The sequence below is a fragment of the Jaculus jaculus genome, chromosome 17 (genome assembly GCF_020740685.1).
Source record: "Jaculus jaculus isolate mJacJac1 chromosome 17, mJacJac1.mat.Y.cur, whole genome shotgun sequence".
Lineage (NCBI taxonomy): Eukaryota > Metazoa > Chordata > Mammalia > Rodentia > Dipodidae > Jaculus > Jaculus jaculus.
In genome coordinates this window covers 25881388-25901767 of record NC_059118.1, presented here as the reverse complement: position 1 = coordinate 25901767, position 20380 = coordinate 25881388, and the positions used below count along the sequence as shown (strand labels likewise).

The following is a 20380-nucleotide window of genomic DNA, read 5'->3' as shown; positions in this document are numbered from 1 at the left end:
TATCTCCATAGATGTGAGATATAGAAGAGAGAATAATTAAAAACTACCGCAAAGTTTTTGTCTTGAACAACCAGAAGAGTGGGTGTATGTGGTGGTTTGAATAAGGCATCTCCCATAAACTCATTCCAACTACCTTCCTTTTTTTTTAATAAAATATTTATTTATTAGAGACAGAGGGGGAGAGGGAGAGAGAATGGGCATGCCAGGGCGTCTAGCCACTGCAAACGAACTCCAGACACATGCACCAGGATGTGCATCTGGCTAACGTGGGACTTGGAGAATCAAACCTGGGTCCTTAGGTTTCACAGGCAAGCACCTTAACCGGTAAGCCATTTCTCCAGCCCCTCCTCCTTCCTTCTGAATACTTGATGCTCAGATGATGGTAATTTGGGGATGGAGCTTTGCTGGAAGAGGTATGTTCTTGGAGGTGGAGCTTGGTAGTTTATTAGCCCCAGTTTGCCAGTATTAGATGGCTCTTTCTCCTGCTGCTATTTCCACCTGCTGTGGCAGAGGTGATGCCCAGCCTCTGCTCCTGCCATCTTTTACCTGCCATCATGGGACCTCCTCTCAAGACTCTAAGCCAAAACAAACCCTACCCTCCTATCTACAGTTGACTCTGGCAGAGAGGAAACCTGCATTGTTGCTTTTGTTTGAATTTTATTAAGACATTTTTGGTCATGTCTGCTTGGCTTGAAATTTACAGGTACATCTTTTACTTTTATTTCTTCTTTTAGCATTTAATTCTTTTAAAAATATTTTATTTTATTTGAAAAAGATAGGGAGAGAGAGAGAGAGAGAGAGAGAGAGAGAGAGAGAGAGAGAGAGAGAGAGAGAGAGAGGAGTGGGTGAACCAGAACTTTTACCTGTTGCAAATGAACTCCAGACACATGCACCACCTTTTGCATATGGATATATGTAGGCCCTGTGGAATTGAACCTGGGTCCTTAGGCTTTGCAGGAAAGTGCCTTAACCACTAAGCCTAAGCCATGTCTCCAGCCCAACATTTAATTCTTAGTACGTTTTTCCTCCCCCCTTTTAAAAACTTTAGATCATTTTGTCCCTTTTTTCTTCTTTCTCATTTTCCCCTTTTATTTTTCCATTTTTATTGTTTCTATTTTAAAATCTTTGTTTTTCCTCCCGTTCTTCTTTCTTTTTTCCCTCTCTTATTATATAATGTATCTTTTGTAATATTACTTTAGTACTTTTTTTCTTTTGTTCCCACATTTATTAACCTGTATCTTTTTAGCTCATTCAATATCATCTTTGTCTCTCTTCTTTCATTCTCAGTGTTGTTTTCTATAGTTTGTTTTCATTTTTTTTCTAAATTATTCTGGGGATTGAGACCTGGACCCTGAGACTATTAGGTGAGTATTCTGCTATTGAACTACATCCCAGCCCAGTTATTAGAAAGAATACCGTGGGTTGGAGAAACAGCTCAGTGGCCAAAAAATTTGCCTAGAAAGCCTAATGACCTGAGTTTGATTCCCCATGTAAACCCAGATGCACAGTGGCTGGAGGACCTGGCATGCCCCTTCTCTCTCTTTCTCTCTCTCTTCTAAAGAATATACACCTTAAACTAGACATGACTTAGTTCTACCTGGAGCTTGGTGAGTAGTGCATGTAAATAGCATAGGAGATTAAAACTTCCAACCACTAACTCAACCTCAGATGTGCACATTTCTACATGGAATGCACTAAGTAGGCAAGAAAAAAACATGTCAACATGACTCCTTCAAAAGTTAATTCCGGGGTGGAGAGATGGCTTAGCAGTTAAGCGCTTGCCTGTGAAGCCTAAGGACCCCAGTTCGAGGCTCGGTTCCCCAGGACCCATATTAGCTAGATGCACAAGGGGGCACATGCATCTGGAGTTCGTTTGCAGTGGCTGGAGGCCCTGGCGTGCCCATTTTCTCTCTCTCTCTCTGCCTTTCTCTCTGTGTCTGTCTCTCTCAAATAGATAAATAATTTTTTTAAGTTAATTCCATAGTTACTGATTCCTGCATTATGAAACCATATGGAATGTACAACAAAAATTCAGAAGAATGATCATAAAAGTGATCAATGAACTCAAAAGGGAAACAAACAAAAGCTAAGTAAAATAAAGGAGATAAACATAATATGAAACACCAAATTAATAAAGAGATACAGAACTGAAAATAACCAAACAAATCTTGAACATGAAAAGCTCAATAAATCAAATAAAATTTTAATTAAAAGCTTCACAAGTAGATTGAACTAGGCAAAAAGTACCATAATAGAGCTTGAAGATAAAGCTTCTGATTATAAAATCAGAAAGAGTTACATAAGAAATTATGAGTAGACTACTCTCAATCTTTGAGACTCAAGTAAAAGACCAAATTTATAAATTCTGAGTATAGATGAAGATGATCAGATACGTACTAAATGCATAGACAACATAGTGAAATAAAGGTGGAAAGTTCCCCAAATCTTGGGAAAGATCAGGTAAGTAAATGACCACTGGGAATCAAATCTTAGAAAAATCAATATTATGATGAGAATTACAACATGCCTTTCAAAAGGAACCTTGAATCTAAATTGTTGTAATTCTTCAGTCAAAAGACCAAGGCTCACTTATTTGATTAGGAAAGCAAGACCTAAATGCTTACTACCAGCCAGAAGCCCACCCTGACTAAAGGTACAAATACATATGAATATGTTGCAGTGTGGATACTAAATGTCCCACAAAAGCTCATGTGCTTGAAGCTTTGTTCCCAGCTGGCGGTGCTACTGAGAAGTGATTAAATCCGAACAGTTCTGATCTCATCAACAGGGTAATCCATTGATAGGGTCAAAAAATGATTGGGTTATTAGGCTGTGATAGAAACTAGGCAGTAGTCTGGTTAGAGGAAATAGGTCACTGGAGGTGTATTTTTGAAAGGAATATATTGTTGTTGCCTCCTTTCTGACTCTCTGCTTCCTAGCCACCACGAGATGAGCAGCCTTGTTCAACCTTCCCTGCTGTCCCATGAGATTGCGTCTCACCAAAGGCTCAAAGAAATGCAACAAGCTGACCGTGGATTGAAATCTCCAAAACTGTGAGCCATAAGAAATATTTATTTTCACAAGTATATTTTTATAGCAGTGAAAAAGCCAACTAACCTAGTGGGTGGAGTTTGTATCCCTCTCTTATAAAGAGACAATTTATCCAAACCAAAATTCAACAAAAAGTACCCAAGATTAATTGCAATATAGATCACATTGGCCCAACAGACTCCTAAAGAACGTTTTATCCAGCTGCTGCATAATATACATCCTCAGCAGCCCATGGAACTTTCTCCAAAATTTTTAAAGCATATAGCACGTTTTAGCAAATACAAAAATATTGAAATAATTTCTTGTGTCTTATCAGTTCATAAAGAATCAAAAGTAGGAATAATAAGCAGAAGAAACTAAGAAAATACAAGAAGACTGAAAAATATATGTTTCAACCCCCAGTGAGCCATTAAAGCAGTCAAAGGAGGAATAGAAAAAGAAAAATTCAAATGATTTATATTTTCAGATAACATAATTCTATAACGAAATGCTCTACCTGATGACTTTTAGATCTGGCTTATAAAATTCAGCAAAGTGGCAGGATACAGAATTAAGATACAACAGATTTTCCAAACACTACTAATAATGAATTCATTAAGAATGCAAAACAATAACCCATTAATAATAACCTCAAAAATCTAAGAGACATAAAACCTCTATACCAACTATAAAACCCTGACAAACAGAAACTGAAGAAAATATTAGAAGATAGAGAGACCTCCCGTGCTCCTGGATTGGCATATTTAATGTCAGAAATATGGCCACATTGTTGAAGGTAATTTACAAAATCAATGTAATCCACATCAAAATTTGAATCACAGGCTGGGGAAATGGGTTAGCATGTTAAGGCATTTGTCTGCAAAACCTAAGGATCCTGGTTCGATTCCCCAGGACACACATAAGCCAGATGCACAAGCATCTGGAGTTCATTTGTAGTGGCTGGAGGCCCCGGCATGCCCATTCTCTCTGCCTCTTCCTCTCTCTGTCAAATAAATAAATAAATAAAATATTTTTTAAAAAATTCTAATTGCATTCTTCATAGTACTAGAAAAGAAACAGTACCAAAGTTTGTGTCAAATCATACCACAAAAGTATAGTAACAAAACAACATAGGTATGATACAAAAATAGGGATGTGGACAGATGGAATGGGCTAAAGGACCAAGAAACAAACCCATGCAGCTATAATCACTTTATTTTTAACAAAGATAGCAAAACGTATACATTGAGGAAAAGCCAACCTCCTTAGCAAAGGGTGTTAGGAACACGCATGTAGAAGAATGAATTGAGAGCCATATCTCTCACAATGTGCAAACATCAACTCAAAATGGATCATCTAAGGTCTGAAAGTTTGAAACTGCTAGAGGGAAAAACAGCAGAACCACATCAATCTGTAGACAAAGGCAATGCCTTTCTGAATAGAACTTTTATAGCTCAGGAAGTAATAGCAGAAATTGACAAATGGGATTGCTTCAAATTAAGAGGCGTCTGAACATCAATAGAAATAGTAGAAGAGTGAAGAAATAAACAGCATTCTTCTGATAGCTAAATCCTCTTAAACATTATACATTAATATATAGAGCATACAAAGACCTCAGGTAAAACAGCAAAGGAACTCATCATTTAATCAATAAGTAGGCAAATGAACTGAACAGATACAATGTAAAGTAAGACAAACACATGGCCAAGAAATATGTGAAAGATGCTTAGTATGCTCGGCAACATCAGGGAAGTGGAAATTAGAAGTCCATCCGGATTTCAACTCACCTTGTCAGAATGGCTATCAACAACAAACAAACAAAAATCCGCAAGTGTTGGCAATGATGGAAGTGAGGAGCAATTGAACATTGTTGGTAGGAATGCAAACGAGTGTAGCCACTATGGAAATCCATATGTGTGTTCGTCAAAAATAGAAAAAACTAAAAATGGAACTATCATGTGATCTAGCTATACCACTCCTGAGTAGATACTTGAAAAAAATAAAAGTGAGCAACAAAGGGAGAGACATAGCCATATTTATTCTGGTACTATTTGCAAAAGCTAAGTTATGGAAACTGCTAGATGCCTTTCCTGCATGAATGGACCAAGAAAACATGACATATGTACACACTGGAGTACAGGAAGACGGATTGGATTGAAGACCATTGTGTTAAAAATAATAGGCGAGATTTGTAAAGACAAATATCACATTTTTTCTCTCTTGTAGGGAATCTAGGTAGGAGAGATATGGGGGTCAGGGAGAAGAGAGAGTAGATATGGGATGTTTAATGGATAACAAATATAAGCAAATTATGTTTTATGCATGTATGAAATTATCACAATAAACACAATTATTTTGTACATTTAATGTGTGTGAAAATTTGGCATACCACCATCCTCTATGTCAACTCTAACAGCCTGGGATATACTTGGGCTTGGTTTATCTCTTTGTCTCGATTCTTCAGAAATCCATCTTTCAAAAGTCCTCATGGCACCAAACAGCATGCCTTGACTCTCCTAACCACTGGGGACAGAGGAAAAAGAATCTCAACCTTGCCTTCAAGGTACTCATGAGTCGAGGGGGCTTCCAATTGCAAAGACAAGATCACAGGGCAAGCAGATACAGAGGCCATCAAGAGTTCAAATCATAAATGGGTCCCTTTCTGGAGATAGCATGGATTTGCCCAGAAAGTCAGTCAATTTTAGCAGCTCAGTAGATCCAGCAGAAGTTGCCAGAGGGTAATGGCCGTCCCTGTCAGTGTTTCTCTGATTTATGGTGATAACATAATGGTCACAACCCCTGTAGAAAACTGTGTACCATCACATAGGGCACTCTAAATGTCTTAACATTTTAATCTGTGGTGGGATTTAGCATGTGGTAGAAAGAAAAACACATTTCTTCTCTTGGGCGAAAGCCAGGGGAAGCTCACATCCAGGGCTCAGCCATCGGCAATCACCTGTAGTGATGGATTTTGGCTTGTCTCTCTTCAAGGGCAAATGCCACCTCTTGATCGGATGTTTTATGTGTTATGAAACTCTCAGACAGCACAGAAAATAAAAATGAGCTCAGGTATTCACTGAACACCAACTTCTAGAGAAACCTAGGCAGATTAAAAAAGGATGGGAGATTAATTCAAAGAGATATCCCGGGTGACCCCCTAATGCACTGATTTCAATAGTCATTCCTGGCCAATCATCTTCCCCCCATTATCCTCATATGAAGATGTAGCTTTGCTGAAAGTGTAAGAGTCTGTTTTGAAAGCATTCACAAAGCCTTTGACTAAATTAAACATTCTATAGAAAGACTGGAGTTCACGAGATTATTTAAATTTTGCTAAGAAACAAATGCAAGCCCATTTAAAGGAGGGGTAAGAAAGAATTAGTTTAGGGGCTACTTGGAAAGAAAGTACTGAAGGTTCAGTAAAGATGTCTGGCCTAAAATGTAGGTGGTGAATAAATCTAAACAGAATCACCATTGTCCTGTAATTTTTCTTAGAAATATAAAGAGGCTGGCCCAACAGGATCCTAGAAGAGAGCAAAAGGAAGAAAGCTTTGTTCATGCTTTAGAAAAGAATCAACAGGATTCAATCCAAGAAGGGTGTACCCCAAATAACAACATGTTCTTTAAGTACGAATGTGACCAGATCAGAAAATAACTTGAAATCTTTAGTGGCCAGAGGTCTCAGGGATGGAGAAGAAACAAAGGTAGCTGAGGGAGAAGTTCTTTTGCCTTTTTTTTTTTTTTAAACCACTGAAGACTTTGGGGAGATCTTCCTCCCAAAGTGCTTTAGAAACAGACATATCCAAGATAGCTTATCATGCGTTGGTGGTATAGTGGTGAGCATGGCTGCCTTCCTAGATAGCTTATCAAATACAGTAGAGAAAATGCACAGAAAGTTCTTGCTTGAACTGACAAGTGACATGTGGCTATATTGTTGGGACAGGATGGCCACATACTGGAAGGAATCTGAGGCACAACTCTGGGAGGACCCGAGCCCAAGCAGCTCATTGGTCACTGTTCATTACCAGTGCTATCAGAGTTGAGGACACCAAAGCTATTGGCCAGCCTTCCATTTCTATTAAAGGCTACAAATCTGAAGCCATGAGATGCAGGTGGGATCTCGGTCTGGGGAGGAAGGTAGTTACATGAATCTCTCAAAAGTTTATAGCCCTATTCAATTCATATATTAAAGTCCCCCAAAATTACTTTTTTTATTTTTCAAATTTTTATTGACAACTTCCATGATTATAAAAAGTATCCCATGGTAAAACCCTCCCTCACCCCACATTCCCCTTTGAAACTCCATTCTCCATCATATCCCCTCCCCATCTCAATTTAATCAAACTGCCCAGTAAGCACTTCTCTTAATGTTCATACCCTTATATTAATGCTACTCTCACTTTTGGTAGAGAATCTTCTCTTTTCAGATCGCAGTGACCTTGGGATGACTCAGAAGGTATCATGGTGCTAGAAAGAAGTGACCAGAGTGCTCACTACTACAATATCTCTATCACACCTTCCAAGGCTCATGGTCTAATGTGGAAGAGGTGGCAGAAAGAATGTAAGAGCCAAAGGAAGGGCAGGACTCCTTACAATGAGCTCCATCCAGACACAACATTGCCTGGATATCCATGACCTCACAGTGCCTGACACTACCTACACAAGACCATCATAAGAGAAGGAAAAGATCATGACATCAAAATTACTTGTAAACAATGATTCATATGTTTATAAAAGATTTGCAATGTGAATAAAATGATAAGGATCCCAGAGTCCTGACATATGGAAGCCTTGACAGGATTGCTTAGACCGTATATTCCTTAGCCCTTGAAATAATTTCATTTTTATTTTTATTTTGGCATGTGTGTGCATTGTGCACATGTTTATATGTGTGTATATATGTGGGGGGGGATGTGTGTGTGTGCACAAGTGTGGAGGCCCAAGGGTGAGCTTGAGTGTTTCTATTGCTCTTGACCTGACTTACAAGTTCTCACTGAAGCCAGAACAAAGCATTTAAGTACTCTGGCTAGCCAGCCTGGCCGGAGGATGCTCAGCCTCTGTCTCCTGAACACTGGGATCACAGGTGCACACCACCACGCCCAGCGTTTATGTGGACTCTGGAGATACAAACTCAGCTCTTCACGCTTGCATGACAAGTGCTTGTAACTCACTGAGCCACTGCCCTGACCCGAGTCCTGCAATTTAGTTTCAGACTCAAGCATATTTAAAGTTTTCTTCTTACTTACTTTGTTTTCCTTACTCTATAGGGATATTTTCCCCTAACAATAAAGTAGCACTGATTCCAAACTGTGGGAATAAGTAAACTCATTTTTTTTTCTGGGATAATTACTAAGTTCTAATGTGTTATCTTTGTTTATTAGAAATTACTTCATAATCTCTTAATTGATTTTGTAGGTCAAGATAATTCTTTCAACAGTTTTAATCATAATCCTCTTTGGATCAAAGAAATGATATAATAATTTATAATGTTAAAATATTTTATGCCTAAAAGAATTTATAAATACTTTTAAGGGAAAAAATACAGCAAACAAAAATGCATTCAAAATTAAGTTGCTTTATTGAAGTGAAATGTTTGGAAAGAGGCTGGAGAGATGGCTTGGTAGTTAAGGCACTTGTCTGAGAAGCTCAAGGGCCCAGGTTCAATTCCCCAGTACCCATAAGTCAGATGCACAAGGTGGTGCATGCATCTGCAGTTTGTGTGCAGTGGCTGGAGGCTCTGGCATGGCCGTTCTCTTTCTCTCTATTTGCACCCCCCTCTGCTCTCTTTCTCTCCAACAAATATATATATATATTTTACAAAAATATAAAAGTTGGAGCTCAGCAAGGCAGATCTAACAGGGAAAGTCATGTTCCCTGGATGAGTGGGAACCCTGCGAGAGGCGGCCATGGTCCGAGGTCATCTCTCATTTGGTCAGGACGGTACCAGTGAGCTCCCCCTGACCTCCTTAACTCAGATGAAAGCTCTCTTCAGTCTGAAATATTTCATATCTAAATTTTCCCAGGAGGCTCGTAGAAAGAGGAGCCCAACCACTGCCCTGCCTGTAATCCACTAGGGGTAGCCTGGAGTCGCTTTCCCGGGTCCTCTCATGGAGAGGGGGTGGCGTGCTCCCCCACTGCTCTGGCAGGGGAATTCATGTGTTCCAGTCTGAACAATGTGTACCCAAGACTTGGTGACCGATTCTTGCCACCATGGATACTTCTTTTTGTAGCAGAAGTATCTGTAAACTGATGGGCATTTTGGTGGTTACTACACCTGGGCTCTTAGGAATAATGTTTCTGTGAGCATCCATCCTCCAGTTTCTGTATGACATATGTTTGCATTTCTCTGGAGGGTAGACAGAGCATTAAAGCTGCTGGATCAGATGGTAATACTAACCTCCTCTATTCTGTCTAGAGTAGCGTTTCCTAGGCAAAGCATCCTTGAACAAGCAGCTCGCAGTCTATACCACAGGCAAAGCTGTGAAGACAACAGGTGAGGGGAGTAACAGCAAACACTCCAGAGCCCCTGGCCAGTGCAGGAAGATGAGCTGAAATGAACAAGGGCTGTATTCAGGGCCCTCCAGCTGCTATGATGTCAAAATGGCGGGTTGTGGGGGTCTTATTCTGGCTTGGCCATCTGCTTACCATGTGATCTTGAGTTAAATTTAATCTGAGACCATAACTTCCTTGGGCCTCAAATTTTCCAACTATAAGATAAGAATGTTAGTCCTTCAGTTATGAACTTTCCAAGTGTTCTGAGGATATGCCATGTGTGGTCTCCTCCTCCTTTCAACTAGAGTCTACCTGTCAGGCTGGGCACTTGACATCCTCCTCAATCTCTCCTTCTGGGTTCACTACTGCTCAAAAATGCAAGTCAATTCCTGGGCACAGCTCCTCAAGGTAAACATGAGAAGCACCATTCAGTGCCAGCCTTGTGTTTTTATTTGATAAATACCTTTGAGGGGACAAGTAAACACGTCACCCAAGTGAGGGTAGAGGGGCTGAGTACAAACATACTTGAATGTGGTGAAAGCTAGGCTTCCAGGAGCTGGCAGTAACACTTGTTCCAGAAGTGGGCTGGCTTCCTGTGGCAGCTGGAGATAGTCTAGCTTTTCGGGGAAGGAATTTAGGAAGCGGTGAGTGCCTTGACGCTAGGGATAAGATGATCTGAGACTCCAGGGCAGAGATAAGCCGTGTCCAGCCATCCGGTAGTATGGCCCAAGCTAAGGCTAACACCCGGTGCTCCTGAGACTCGGCCACTATAGTTCTCCAGTTCTTCCTACCTGTATCTTCTTACATCTCGTTTTACTGTCCTACCTTTCTAGACCTCTACATTTCAAACTGTATTATAGTTATATCAGTCTTTCTGAAGCTTGATTCTCACCCATGTTACTCTGAACCTCAAAACCTTTAGTGCCCTCCCCATTGGAAATATAAAATTATTGATGCCTCCTGTAACATTTAAGTATGGTAGGCATTGGCTCCTCTAGGATCAACTATTTCCTACTCTTTAACTCTAACTGTGACTTCTCTTCATAACCTTGACAACCTTCAAAGGCAGAGATGGAGCCATACACTGCCCTGGCATGGCCTTGCCAGCCCCTTCCTATCTCCAAACTCAAAGCCCTCATCATTTATAATATGACTTTGGAATGATTTCAGGTGGTGTCTTCAGTAAGCTGTGATCTAACATCCCAACTGCTTTATTCTCCATCACTACAGTGAGCTCTTGGGAGCAGGATACACCATGTTAGCCTCTCCCCTTTAATCCACATAGGATGTGGTAGTTTGAATAGGTGGTCTCCAATATATTCACTTTCTTATTAGTTTGTAGTTTGCATCTGCAGCCACCTGGCTGGAGACGGTGTCACTGGGAGGATCTTAAGGTGTGGTGGTGGGTTTCAGGTTTCAATTTAAAGATATGCAAAGTGTGCCTAGCTGGAGTTCCTGAAGTGTGCTGTGCTGTGTGGCTTTTAGGCTTGTGCTTCTCTCTCTCTCTCTCTGCTTGGACGTGTGAAAGCAGGCCAGCTTCTTCTGCCATTATGGAAGTTCCCCTGGATCTGTAAGCTTCAGTAAATATCCCTTCCTCCATAACTGTGCCTGGTCTGGAAGTCCATCTCAGTGAACCTGACGCTGTCTGCTACCACCACTGACAGCTGTTTGGAGAAACACTGTTTTTACTAGAATGGTCATAGCTCTTTTCCAAAGAGAAGAGGAAAAGCGGGGGGACGCTGTCAGAAAATTTCTTAGTTCTACCAAGCATGGGTCTCAGTATCCCAGGAGAACAGGACGGGAGAGTGAAGGTGGGGTTGTGACTCTCAGGAGGAACATGGGGTAGATCTCAATACAGACATTCCAAGGGGCGGAGCAGGAGGACTTCGGCATTGTATAGATGAAGACACCTGGGAGGCTAAGTCCATCCCCAGCTCACTGCGACTTCAATCTGGTAGAAGTCTCCAGAGGTCCCTTTGGGGCCTAAATCTAAATTACACAAGCTTTTAGAAGGTATAAGTGATAGGACTGGGTGAGACCGACTGGAGCAGCTGGCCATCCTTTGCCTCACATGACACACATCCCACCGAAGAATGGACTGTAGACAGGTGACTTGCATTTCTGGTGACATTTCTATTCTAGAAGGAAACTGCTGAGACGGTCCTACCTAGAGAACAGCTTCTCCTTCTGTTGATGAAAACTCATTCCATCCCACAAATATACCTGAATTTTACATGAGGAAGCCTGGCTCATTAAATGCTTTTGGTGCGGTAACACTTCTGGTCAAAGTAGATTAAACAAATAAGCAATTAGTTTGGAGACAGGGCATGAATACAAAAGCAGAATTGATTATTTCTCTCATTGTTTTCTCTTATTGTGGTCATCAATTTCTTATTTTGCTCTGGCTTTGGCTTATGCCACCCTGGCACCTGCTTCTCTCTCTCTTCATAACCTAGAGTGGCCTGGGGTCCGAGGTCTTCCTTGTTGGGAAGCCTCAATTTCATACCATTGTAGGATACTGGCTGAGTCAAGAGTGTGGAGCTCAAAGAGATGTGAGTGAAAATGGGGAGTTTCATACACCCAGGCAAAGAGCCCCAGTCTCTTCCTTCAGTAATCCATCCACAAAGGGATTGTTTCCAAGCATGCATGTGTGTGTGTGTGTATGTATATAACTGAGGTTTGTGGTTGCAGTCTACTCTGAAAATGTAGGCTTAAGTCAGGGCCCTCATTTCTGCCATGACCTCTCACGTGTTAGGGGGAGCACGATCCTGTGTTGAGATCATCCACCTGACCCTGTGAGTTCTCAGAATGTGGTCCCACAGTGTCACCTGGAATCTGGTAAGAAAAACACCTGAGCCTCACTATAGGTTTATTAAGCCAGAAACTGGAGATGGGCCCCATAACCTGTGTTTAAGGAGCCCTTCCAGTCCTTTGTGTGAGACTGATGCGTGCTCAGGTTTGGGAACTGCTTATCTAGAAATCTCTAAATAAGAAATGTTAAGCTCCAAGAGGACATCCAGGTCATTCAATTTTCTGTCAACTCTTAAAATTTACAGATTAGAGAGCTGAGGGGAAGAGAGGAAAAGTGACTTCCCTGAGTCCCCAGCAAGTTAATGCAGAGCCAGAAATAGCCCGGCCTCCTTTCCACGACTGATGTGGGCTTTCTCTCCTATCCCTACACTTAGGCACTCAGTAATTCCAGAACCCCTTGAGAAGCCTGGCATTGGACAGGGCAGCAGTTACGTTCATGTCACTCATAGGTCAGTACTGCCTTCAGGATCCCTTATGTCTTTACAGAGACCAGGCCCCCATACTCACTCTTTCACAGGGGAAAAGTGTGAAGAACACTGTTCCAGGAGGAGGCAGGGAGGTCAGTGGTCCTGCTATGAAATAGCCTCCTGGGTCCCCCAGCCTCACATTTTCCCAGAGTGGGGAAATCAGAAGGTGTCTCAGGACATGAGAATTTTCCATGGAGATTATCGGAAATCAGAGTGGTGTGACCTTGAAGCCATGGGTGACAATGGCAAAGGAGGATGATGATTGTTAGAAAAAGCCCATCCTGGGCAGGGATCCAGGAGCTCTGTGCGGGCAGATGAGGACAGGACCATTAGGACCATTAGGTCAGCTAAGGTGCTCTGCTCAGCCTGTCTCCTGTGGCCTGTCAGCCTTTCCCAGTATTGGGCAGGAGCACGGACTGACACTTCTGAACTGTCTAATATCTGATCACAGAAAGCGGTGTACTCAAAACTTCAGCATGAGAGGGGTCTCCAGAGGCAGAAAAAAACAAAACAAAACAAAAAACCCATTCTGCAGTCCATCCTGAATACTCCTTAGTTTTCATCTATTTACATTCAGCACAACTCCCACCACCTCCCCGAGACTGACATCAGTGTACCATCCTCCCTCAGGGTAGGGGTCCAGTCTGGTTTAAAGCCCAGGGTCCTTCCTCATCATAGTAGAGCACCAATTCTGGCCCCTCAACTTGCTGTGTTTGCTTTCAGCTCTGTGTTGCACACAATCATCCCCGCGAAGATTCAACCTCTTTTCCCTCGACCCTCCCTTTCCCTTTCCACCACACAGCATATTTCCACGGAGCCTTCCAAGTGGGCTGTTCACAAGTCAGGGAAGCCCTCAGTCCTCACCATTCTCTCAGAGCCTTGTCTCCATACCTTCATTAAGGAAAAGCAGCTCTCCCTTAGGGTCACCTCTGTCCTGCAACTCTATCAAGCGGTGATGTGTGTGTGTGTGTGTGTGTGTGTGTACACACCTCAAGGGAAAGAAATAATGGTGTGTGTACCCTGCTTCCATCAGCTCTTTTGTAGGTCATCTCACCACCTCCTACACTCTGCAGATGTTCAATGTGTATGGATCACCACTGTCCTGATCCTGAGACCACCATGCACACCTTCCACCATCACAGCCCCATTCATGGAAGGCTTCAGCTCCTCATCATGTCTCCCTCTCCAACCCTGAGCTGTCCTTCAGCAGATGATTTCCATGTCCTTGAAAATAACACACAGTCCACTCTCTCAGCTCTACAGCTCTCCCGTGTGTGTCCAGGACACGGTACACTTGAAGTTTGTAATTTCAAATTCAAAACTTGAGTATTCAACTTCCTCACTACAATCTTGGATGCATGTGTTGCAACTCTTTTTTGAATATTTTATTTTATTTATTATTTACTTGCAAGCAGAAGGGGAGAGAGAGAGAGAGAATGGGTGCCAGGGTGTCCAGCCACTGCAGATACTCCAGATGTGTGGGCCACTCTGTGCATATGGCTTTATGTGCATAACTGAAGAATTGAACCAGGGTCATTAGGCTTTGCAGGCAAGCGTCTGAACCAGTGATTGGTCTCTCCAGCCTGAACTTGCATTCCTATTGACCTCTTTAAAAAATTATTTTATTTTTATTTATTTATTTGAGAGAAATAGGCAGGGAGAGAGAGAGAGAGAGAGATTGAGAATGAGTATGCCAGGGCCTCCAAAGCCAGTACAAAGGAATTCCAGATGCGTGTGCTTCCTTGTGCATCTGGCTTATGTGGGTACTGAGGAATCGAACCTGGGTCCTTCAGCTTGGCAGGTAAGTGCCTTAACCACCAAGTCATCTCTACAGCCCTTATTGGCCTCTTTTGACCCAGCCGACCTCCACTTCCGCCTAACATGTCAGCCACCCCCTTTCTGATTCTTATCTCTCGGCCTCGGTTCTATGTTCTCAGGGGCACAATCTACCCTCAGGCTTGTGTTGTCTTCATGTTTTCACACCATACAACTGTCTCACATCCAAGTGCTAATCAGGCTTGACTCTGCTTAGCTACTGAGGTCAGTGCATTCAGGGTGGTATAGCTTGGACACATAAATTGTCAAATCTCAAACAGAGCTCGCTCCACAGTCCGTGTGCTGTAAGGCCTGACCTCTAGGAGCCAGGCATGGCTAAGAAGGCCATACCAAGAAGCAAAAGGGAGGAGGGGTGAGCTTTGCAAATACGTGATCATCAGCTCAAATGAGCTCTCAGCGTGTCTGTGAACTCCAGCCTTCTCTCATGATTCCATCTCTCGTCTTCTGCAATGGCTCATCCTATCTGCCCCTCTCCCTGCAAAACTCCAGCTCCAGTAACTTCCCCTTCACTCTTAGCAGCAGACCTGATCTCCCACTTCACAGAGGAGATTGAAGCCTGAATATTCAACTGCATAAGTAATATTTTGAAGGGGAACTCAAATCCTTCACAAATTGCTACATGCAGAACCAAACCCCACCTTCTCTGGATACTGGACCTGGAGGCGTCTGGGAGCCCCTGGGATGTCTCCTAGGTACTTGGCAGCCATTCTCTCATTCTCCAGCTTTGCTTTCTTTGTTCTCCATGTCAGCTGCCTGTGAGTCCCCTCAAGGAAAGCTGCTCATTAAGCCAGATTGCTAGTCCCCTCCTGGAAGACCTGTGGCCCTGTGAGTGCATTTCTGGGGTTTCCTCGGGCAGAGCCAGGCTCAGCACAACTCCTGAGAACTCTGCTCTCCCAGATAGCTATGGCAGGGGTCAAAGAACCTCAAGAGCCTGCCCGCCTGCTCCTCAAACGCCACAGCATTCCCTCAGTGCGCACAGACTTTCCTTGCTGTCACCATCCTCGATCATGGGCACTCACCCCCAATCTAGGTAAGAAAATAGACACTATGAGGACCTTACTGTGCCCTATCTCCACCAAGTCCCCTGCACCCTCACCCCTTCACAAACTTCTCTCCCCACATGCAAGCCCCATCCCACTGACAGCAGCACCACTGGTTTATGAGGAAGCTTCTGAGCAGAGATGTGATCTGTGGCTACCCCAAATACTGAAGCTGAGGACAAAATGCTGAGGGCAAGGGCTGCTTGGAGGAGAGAGCTGTGGCCCTTTTCCCGGGGAAGAGGATCTCTCAGCAAAAAAAATATGCACACAAAAATCCCTAATGGCTGGAGAGATGGCTTTGCAGTTAAGGCACTTGTCTGCAAAGCCTAAGGACTTAGGTTCGATTCCCCAGGACCCACGTAAGCCAGATGCACAAGGAGGCACATGTGTCTGGAATTCATTTGCAGAAGCAGGAGGCACTGGTGCACCCATTCTCTCTCACTCTCTCTATCTGCTTCTATCTTTCTCTCTCTGAAATAAGTAAATAAATAAATAAATATATTTTTTAAACTCCCTAATGCACAGTCAAGAACTCATCATGTCACCCTTATGACTACAACAGTTTAGGGAAGGCTACTACAGCTGAATGATAATTTGTGGGGTAGATATGTTCATAACAAGAGTGAATGGGTCCTTTATTTTCTCTATATATACATGTAGAGAAAAAGGAGGGGCAACAAAGGAATGTGTGCTTTAAAACTCTAGGGTTTGGGTTAGGGACATAACTCAGTGGGTAATGTATTTTCTGGGCAGGCATGATGACCTGAGGTCAGATCCATAGAACCCATGTAAAAACCTGGCACATGCCTGCAATCCCAGTGCCAGGAAAATAGAGACAAAAGGATCCCAAAGACTTGCTGGCCAGTGTAGCTTAATCAGTGAGCTACTGTGTTGAGACCCTAATCTCAAAAGAAAGGAAAATACCGTGGAGAGGAAGATACCTGAACTCAACCTTGGGTCTCCACAGGCATGTGCCCAACCACGCACGTAGACCCACACACATGTGCCCACATACAAATGGACATACACACATGAGCCACACATACACAAAGGCAAAAAAACCCCGTAGATTCAATTCTGCAGCTAACATCCTACAGTGCAGCTCTTAACAGAAGATGGATCCCAAGGCCTGGGTCGCTGACACAGTCTTCCTTTCCCTGGAAAATATTTGAAGTCCAGCATTGCCTTTATTTACCCAGAATATTTGATGTGCCTTCTCCCCCACCCCACCCCATCTTTCACATCCGCTCAGAGAAGATGTTAATTTTCTGAAATTAAACACTTAGCTTGATTACTGTTTTGTTAATTGCTGCATTCAAAAACCCCTGGTGCTCTTGCCTGTTTAACATGGATGGTGCTGAGAAAATGATAGGTATGGAGCTGGCATGCAGGTGGACAGAGAACAGCACTGGAATGCCATTCTGGCTGCCTCCAACTGTGCTTGCTCAGGCAACTGGGCCCCTGCCAGGGTGTGTGTATGGGCAGGTGAGGGGACAGGCCAGGTCATAGCATCGTGGTTCCCACAGGTCCACTGATCAGAGAGATACGGCAATCAGGAAGCCCCAGGTCTCACCAATACTTGAGGGAATTTAGGGCTTAATTCCAGTGCAGCCCCACACAGAAAGATGCACAATGGAAAGAACCATGGCAGAGATAAAGCCATACCATTTGCCGATGCCCGAAAGTCGTTTCAGAAAGACTGAGACATTCCTTCCTGTGTTTATTTAATAATTTATCAGATCATTCTGTGAGCATGTATTGAAGGCTTTCTCTGTTTGGGGCTTATGACTAGACACAGGGATTCAAGAGCCAATATAATGGATACCGGGCACGCTCTTCTGACCACTGCAGTCAGGTCGTGGGACTGACTTAGCATGGGTGTGCAGTGGACAGACATCAGGGTCTTCTGTCCTTTGCCAAGACCACAAGGCAAGTGAAAGCTATTTCATAACTCAACTAGTTTGCCCTCTGCAACGGAAGGACTTTTAACAGGTAAGGGACCTCTCTCACAGGCTCGTTGACAGCAGTCCCATTGTCACCTCACAAGCCACATACTTAAGAGTGCCTGGTCCAAGAGTCACCTTGGGAGTCATTTAGGGAAAAGGCCATTCTCAGTTCTTCTCAAGTCACCAGTAGCAACACTAACCACTGAACAGTTTCCAAGCCCAGCCACTGTGGGGCCCAGCAGGTGGGACTTACTCTCAAGGAGCTCAAATTGGGCAGCTAGTGAACACTAAATCCTACCCGATGCAGTCACTGGATGGCACCTGCCACCCCCAACTGAAATGCTCTCTGCCAAGTGCACAGGGTCACATCCTAAATGCCCAGCAACCAGTGGCGCCAAGAGCCCAGCTGTGGGGCCCAGATCATCAAGTCACTCACAAAAGACTCCCCGATGCCCTTGGTGGCTATTTTGGGCCTTTCATCCCAGTCCCAGTGGATGCCGTGGACTAGATATGAGCCCCACAGAGGCACGTGTTTGTTTCTGCTGCTATGTGCCTGGAACAGGGTATGACACATGGAAAGTCTCAGTAGGGACTTGTTGAGAGAGTGAATAAATGAGAGCCTCTAGACACAGGTAAGCACGGAGCCAGCACTTAGTAAGCTGTCACACAAGGACTGCGTTGAGTGAGTGAACTCATTTTCCAAAGTTTAAAATAAACCAAATAACCCCATTTGAGTGTGGATGAATCTCTGATGTGTTCCTCTGGCATGGTCAGGGCTTGCAGTCTCATTCTAACCTTCATTCCCCAAGGCTTTGGTTTGTTTGTTTGTTTGTTTGTTTTAACTGTACTAGGATAGAGTAGGCCATGTCAGTAGCTTCTGAGGCCAATCATTCCTATCCCCATAATTACTTTAGCAAACCTGGTTCCCTCAACTTCTTCTGCTATATAAGGCAGAGCTAGTGATCGAGTTAGCTTTTTTTTTTTTTCTTTTTTTTCTTTTTTTTTTTTTTTTTTTTTTTTTACAGAGGAAGAAGATATGGCTACCTGGCTCACCTAGAAAGGATGTTAAGCTGTCATCTGTGGTCTTGCAGGACACATTCTGATCATCACACATGCAAACACATGTTGATGCTCATCTGCGGGCACTAAAGGCATCGGACAAATCTCTCCCAAGGCTCTCAGTGACTAGAATTCTGGAGCTCCACCTCAGAGCTCCCCATGTAATGGAAAACATTAAGGCTGCTGGCAGGGGAAATGTAGCCTTGGTCATGACAGCGCCATCTGCTGACCTTTTCAGCTCCCACAACAGCACATCTGTATCTGGATACTGCCAGGGCCTTTCTGAGACCACCTAGGGGTTCTTTCTCTGTGCCAGGACTTAGGAAAGAATAAAAACCTTTCAGGAACTGGCAATGGGCAAACAGCAATGAAACCATGAAACTGAATTAAGAACAGTGAAAATTTAATTTACTTAAGTCTTCTTTTAAAACTTTATTTACCTCTTCCAAAGTTTTCTTTTAAGTCATTCCAGTCCTTTAAAAGTTCTGACTTAATCTTTTCTTCATTCTAGAGCAAATTTTACCCACTAATTTCCAATGAAACCAGCCTTTAAAAATGAACTGGTTCCAGCATATCGGATCTTAACACTACATTTTTACAGGCAGCATGTAATATTGTTTTAATATTTAATTTTGAGATTTACATAATATCTTCCCTCCAAAGAGCTCAATATATTGCAATATCATAAATTCCTTTTCATATTCAAAGATTATTCTTTATGCATGCAAATACTATATTTAACCAAGGAATCATGCAAATTAGGTGATGAATTCAGAAGAATTGATGTTCTAGGTAATTCACATGAGTAGCAGTGTATTTGAGTGACTTGAATGGTCTAAGAACTTCAAAATGCCTTCAAAATGGACAAACCGTAGGAGCTTATGACTATGAACAGAGACAGTGTAGTGTTTTCGGGCGATATTAAGTAAAGGATTGGGTCGACGTTATGGGCACGATGCACAGAATGCCATGTGGAATCAGCACAGCAGGCCACACTTGCACTGTGTACACCATAAACGCCACATGGAAGTCGTGTTGGTGGATTCAAGTGAGTATGCGGAAAGAATGGCTTTGCCAACGTAAGGTAAGGTGAGGAAGAGGGCTCCTCTGTGAGACAGAGCTGTCCTGTACCAGGTTGGGGTCATAAGTGTGACTTGGCCCTCTCCTTTCTGGCCTGGCACCTGCCCCAGACAACGCAGAATGGATAAGCAGGTCCAGATAACATCAGTCCCAGAGACTGAGAAGAATGGAAAGGAACAGTGTAGGGAGCAAACGTCCGGCAACTTGCTCTCTGGCTCAGGACATATTCGCAGATAAGATGTGAATCTCTCAGCCCATAGCATGGCTTTACACAGTGATTTTCCATCCACTGTCTCGTTTGATTGTCACTAAAGTACTAGGAAGCAGGTGTCATGATTTTCATTTTGCAGGTGAGACATGGGGGATCCTGTCAGTTACAATAAGCTTGTGTAAGACATGGGAGAAGCAGGAAAGGGATCCAACCCCATAACTGCCCCTCATGATCACCAGGGTGGAGTAGAAAGCCTACCCCAGGGCAAAATGGCACTGAACAATGCAGCAGCTCATGGTTAAGGCTTTGGGGAAATCAGATTAGCTCTCCGAGTCAGAAGATACAAGCCACAGCTAGCAGGCCAATTCCAGAATTAGATTTATTTGGCTCTCAAGTGCTTTAAAATTT

The 20380-nt window shown here is 43.1% G+C and overlaps 1 protein-coding gene and 1 non-coding gene across 2 annotated transcripts in view; both read right to left on the bottom strand.

Annotated features, from left to right (window-relative positions):
- Positions 1-20380, bottom strand: part of Ephb1 (EPH receptor B1) — a 504317-nt gene that overhangs the window by 111743 nt on the left and 372194 nt on the right. The window lies entirely within an intron of this gene.
- LOC123455672 lies at positions 18463-18597 on the bottom strand. The gene has a single exon (XR_006634056.1). It is a non-coding gene; the product is annotated as a small nucleolar RNA SNORA66 (small nucleolar RNA).